The sequence below is a fragment of the Dasypus novemcinctus genome, chromosome 23 (genome assembly GCF_030445035.2).
Source record: "Dasypus novemcinctus isolate mDasNov1 chromosome 23, mDasNov1.1.hap2, whole genome shotgun sequence".
Lineage (NCBI taxonomy): Eukaryota > Metazoa > Chordata > Mammalia > Cingulata > Dasypodidae > Dasypus > Dasypus novemcinctus.
Window position 1 is genome coordinate 62,541,899 of NC_080695.1, and position 5,743 is coordinate 62,547,641.

The window sequence follows — 5,743 nt, forward strand, 5'->3', positions numbered from 1 at the left end:
CAGCCCAGTGATTTAGGTACAATTAACATTCCCTGTCTTACAGATAAGGGAACAAGCCCTCAGCTAAAGGATGCAAAGCAGATAGTTTACAATATGTCAAGGGGTTTTTCCTCCTTTTAAAAGTTAAAAATTACATTTTCACTACCTAAGTGCTAGGTCCACTAGCCTTATAAAACCCGGAGCAATGGCTAAGAAGGCCCCTCTGACTACATTCCCCTCTGCTGGCTCCTGCTCCCCCCAGGGAAATATGTTTAAAAATCTACTTAAACGTCTGTGGATGGAAAAGCCCCCCACCTCCGCCCCAGAGCTGCACCCCAGGCCCTGCGGCCTGAAACCCTGAGCACAGCCCAGAGCAGGCACCACTGCAGAGGAAGAGGGCTGGGGTGGGGGTGCCATGTGGCTTCCCTGGCGGCGCACATTCTCCAGCTCTCAAACCTCAGCTTCATGATTCAGCAGCACTGACGTCAATTTACAAGAATGAAAAGTGAGAGGAGGGTTTGCGAGCACAAGGGACTGGGTCCCAGGCGCGGCTGAGGCTTCTAACCCCACAAAGGGTAGGTGAGCAGGGTGGGTGCAGGATGAGAGGAGGGGCTCGAGGATAAGAGGGGGCTGTGTGCCAGGCGCAGGGAGAGTCTGGGACCAGCATCGAAGCTGCTCCTGAGTGGGGGACTCTGATCCCTGTTTTTCAGATGAGGACAAAGATCACTGGCTCAAGGTCACACAGCTCAAGAGTGATGGACTTGCAGCAGGCCCATCCCACTCTAAACCTTTGGCAGCGTTTCTCAAAGAATGGCTGCCGAATGGCTGCTGTGGTGGTGGTGGTGATGGGCGAGAGGAGAGGAAATCCTGTGAAAATGCATATTCCTAGGCCTCGCCTCAGCCAGCTTGCTCCTCCCAACCTTAGGTGTAGATACTCTTATCCCACAGCCAGGAAATGGACGGTTGTAACTGAACTCCGGCCAAGAAGAGAACTGGAATTTGAACTCTGGCAATTTGACCTTAGAGCCTCACCCCTGAGGCAATACAGGGAAAGCTCTTAGCAGGGACCCAGGCCTACAGCAGGTGCTCAAAACATGACCGGTGGGCTCACATGCCAGTCACTGCCCACCTACTATGTGCCAGGCATCATACCAAGCCCCAAGGATACAGGAATGAACAAACTGAGGTGGGAAGGGGGAATGCAGTCCCTGGTCTCGTGGAGTTCACACTCAGGACCTCAGACAGTAAACAGCAATCCTAGAAGGAACAAGAGCAGTCCAGGAAGTCACAGCGCTCAGATGAAAGCTCAACAGAGGAGCTGGTCAGTGGGCTATTTTACTGGGAAAGGTCAGGAAGGCTCTGAGGTGACACTAAAGCTGTGCCAGGAAGGTGTCAGCCAGGTGAAGACCAGGAGGCAGCGTTCCAAGCTAGAGGCATGTACCGGGTTCAGCGCATTCAAGTAGGCAGGGGGTGGGTGCGCAGAGAAGCCTACCTAGGGGTGTGGAGTGCGATGGGGAGCCCAGAGGGTGACCAGATCCCTCCGCCTGCTGGGTGGAGATGGATGGGGGCAGGGAGGCCTGGTGAGATGGACTTTGGACTCCTGCCTTGTTCTGGGCTTATTTGGGGATGGGGATGGGGGTGGGGGGAAGTGATTTGTTCTTGGCCAGACCCCTCAGCACTAGCTAAGCAGTGAGGACCTGACTGGTGGAATGCAGGCTGCCATCAGAAGCCCCAGGTAGGACCTCAGCCCTGGCTTTCACCCCCGAATCCAGACATCTTCGCAGGGGTCTGAACAGAGCTCGGGGTTATGGGACCCCCAGACCTCAGCAAGGGGTTTCAAGGAGGTAGTGCTCAGCTGGGCAGGGCAGAAGGAAGACAGGGGAGGACGTACAGAACCTGAAAAAGGGCAATCGCCTGACTCGGCGTGGCCAGTGGCTCCAGAAGGCCTAGCTCTGTATTCCCCTCACTTGCACAGCCCCCTCACCTGGTCTGCCTCGGCTATCACCCACAGAGGTCCACAGAACACTGGGGCGTCGACGTAATAACATGCTGGGCTTGGCCTGATTCTGGGGGGTTGGTTTCAAATCCCTCGGATAGGGCTGTGCATTTTCCGCGAAAGCAAAGTCACACGCGGAAAATGATGCCCAAGGTGGGTACTCACACGGCCCCTCCCCAACCTGGTCCTGCCGCTCAGTCCGTGACAGAACCCGCGGGGAAAACCGGGGTTCCAGGTTTCAAGGGTAACCGGCCCCAACACAAAACTTCTCCGGTCGGGCATTGCAAGCCGCAGCCCTTCAGTGGCTACTGAGGAGCCCCTGCCCCCGGGTCTGGCCTCAGCAGTGTTTCCAGCACTCACCGCCACCCGGCTGGCGCACGTGCGGCTCCGCCACCTCCTGCCTCCTGGGGGTGGTGCTTCCCAGCCAGTTTCGAGATAATGTGCTCGTACGCGTGAGGGCAGCGCCACCGGTCCTCCCCTGGAGCCATCGCCACCGCCCGAGGGCCTCGCACGGCTCCCGCGCTCCGCGGCCGACACGTGCCGCACGCTGATGACGTCGCCGCGCCGCGCGCCTCCGCCCCCGCCGCGAGGCCCACCTGACGGGAGCTCGGCGGCGCTCGGCGGCGCTCGGCTCTGTTCGGCGACGGTCGGCTCTGTTCGGCTCTGTTCGGCGGCGCTCGGCTCTGTTCGGCGGCGCTCGGCTCTGTTCGGCGGCGCTCGGCTCCGCGGGGCTTCTCCAAGCGGCTGGGAGTTCCCCGGCTGCTCGCAGCGTGAATGTTCGTGGAGCCGCCGAGGGCCCGTGCGGACCCTCAGGGCTCCCCGCAGACTTTGAAGCCCAGACAGGCCATGTCCCAAGGGCTTGCCTGGTCAAGGCCATCATAGCGGGCTTTCCCCGCATCCTCCAAGTCCTCAGAGTTCAAACAGCACTTGCAACCCTTCCAGTCCACACCGACCCCTGCCAGTCCCCAGCTCACGGCCTTTAGCGCCGGCCGGGCACCTCTTTTCCACACCCAAGCCTTGAGCAAGGATTAAGTAACAGAACGTATAAAAAGACCTTAACCATGGGATAGGTGTCCACTAATTGCGATTGCCCTCTCTGCTCCGGGAACACTCTTGCTCTGCTGCTGTTTTCAAATATTGCAGTGACTGGAGCACCTCATGGGCGCCAGACACCTGCCCCATTGTGCTTCATGGGGAAGCATGAGAAAACTGAGGCTCAGAAAGCTGAAGGGTTTGCCCTCACAGCAGATGGACTCCCAAGAGCACAATCTTAGCCATTACCGTGCTTCTAACACCAAACACCCCTTTGGGGGGAATGTTCAGAGCCGTAGCACCAGCCAGGGCTCAGAGCAATTTGTTCAGCCTGCCCTTTCCCCAGAGCACAGGCTGGGAAGCCAGGAGAGGCTGTGGGCTGGTAAGTGGGCCAGTAACTTATCTGCAGGGCTCTGTTGAGAATGCCTGGGGCTGCTCAGAAGGGACTCCCGGGAGTAGCAGCACTGAGGCAACCAGCAGCCCCCTGGCAGGGGCCTGTGGATACAAATGAGGATGGACAGGGACAGGGAAGGTATGAGCTAGATCCTGTGCAAGGGCAGGGCTGGGAAGGTGACATTCAGGGCTGGACGTCCTGAGGACCTGCAGGGCCTGTGTGATGAGACATGAACTCCCTCCCACACCTGGGTATAGCCAGACAACCAGAGGCAGGATGGAGAGAAGAGAGCAAGGGGCCGGGGTACATGAGATGTGAAGGGCCCCTCCCTGCAGGTGTTTTGCTCTGGGGAGCAGCACAGAGGAGCAGAAAAGTGCCGGGGATCCAGGAGCTGGGGTCAAGTTGTCCCTGTCAACAGGGTGGCCTTGGTGACCTCCTTTATAAGTTATACTGAATTATTCTAACCCCTTGTTCCTCCAAAAGGCATCTGGGGGATCCAGTGACCTAAGTGGATGGAGAATTGATCACCACCTGAACCTAAGAACTAAAATACTTATTCTTATTTTGCATCACATGAGGTGCCCAGATGTCTTTGAATCATCGTAGCCACAAAGGCACACGGGCTGGACAGACTGGCTTTCCCACTTGCTCCAAGCAGCAGTGATGACCAGCTCACCTGTATCTCATGCTCACTAGATGCCAGAAACTTTCGAGTGCTTCATGTATGATATCTCATTTAATCCTCGCAAAAACCGTATGAAATAGGTATAATAATTATTATTTTCATTGTACAGATGAGGAAATTGGGTCACAGAGAACTTAAAGTGCCTAGGGTCACAGCAGGGGGGTGGCAGAACTGGGGGAGCAGTGGGGGGACTCACTTTACCGTCACTCCCTTGTTTTATGCTCTAGGTGGAGGGTGGCAAACCACCCATCCCTGGAGCTCCACTTCTGTGATTTTCTTGGCCAGCTGTATCTGAGCTCCTGTTCTGTTATTCAGTTAGCCTTTCCTTCAAGTCAAATGACTTTCTTTTTTTTTTAAAGATTTATTTTTTATTTATTTCTCTCCCCTTCCCTGCCCCGCCCCCTCCCCCCCCACCCCAGTTGTCTGCTCTCTGTGTCCGTTCACTGTGTGTTCTTCTGTGTCCACTTGTATTCTTGTCGGTGGCACCGGGAATCTGTGTCTCTTTGTTGCACCATCTTGCGGCGTCAGCTCTCTGTGTGTGCACTGCCACTCCTGGGCAGGCTGCGCTTTTTTTGCGCTGGGCAGTTCTCCTTACGAAGTGCACTCCTTGCATGGGGGATCCCCTATGTGGGGGACACCCCTGTGTGGCACAGCACTCCTTGCGTGCATCAGCACTGTGCGTGGGCCAGCTCATCACACGGGTCAGGAGGCCCTGGGTTTGAACCCCGGGCCTCCCATGTGGTAGACGGGCGCTCTATCCATTGAGCCAAATCCGCTTCCCGACTTGCTTTCTTTAAGTAAGTTCTCTTTAAAAGAAACACATTACCACACATGGAAATCCAGAACCACCTGCCACAAAGATGTAGCTCCAGAAATGCAGTGCAATCCAAATAGCGTTAGTAAGTTTTAGCTACCTATTGGCATCTTGCTTTGCGCTGAGCCAAAGGTCTGCTCTGTGTTGGGTGAGAGAGACACGTGCGAGTGTTAGAGAGATAAGGATATGAAGGCCCGATATGAGACTTTTTCCTTGGCTTAAGCAGAAAGACTGCAGAGTACGGAAATAGGACATCACACTTTCACCCGGGGACTTGATGTTTTATAAAAATGCTGAGCCTGTGTCCCCCCTACCAGCACCCAGGCACCCTCCAGGGCCCCCATCCCATGCCTGGGGAGACACTGCCCAGCTCAGCCACCAGCTGGATGACCATTCTCTGACTTTGAGCCTCAGTTTCCCTACCTGTGAAATGGGGTAAGCATCAGGTGCTCAAGGATGAAGAGGAAGTGACTATACACTGTTGAACCTGAGGTCCATGCTCAGTAAGTCCCAGGGTTCCCAGAGCTGGCTGGATCCCGTGTCGGGGTACCCCACCTGGGGCCACTGAAAATGAAACCCTAACACTGCTGCCCCGGCCCCAACTTCTCAGTACCTTTTATCTCATCTTCTGCCAAGTCCTCTCTGCAGAGCCTGATGGCAGGAAGGCCATGGTTCCTGGAAGGGTGGTCAAAGTGAAACCACCACAGGTCCAGCCGGGAGGGCCCTGCCAGGGTTCCCCCACCCAGGTGGGCACACTGGAGCCTCAAAGTGGCAACCCCCTTCACTGGGGTCACATGGGTAAACCGAGGCCTGCCAGTGTGGGCTCCAGCCTCCTGTGCAGGT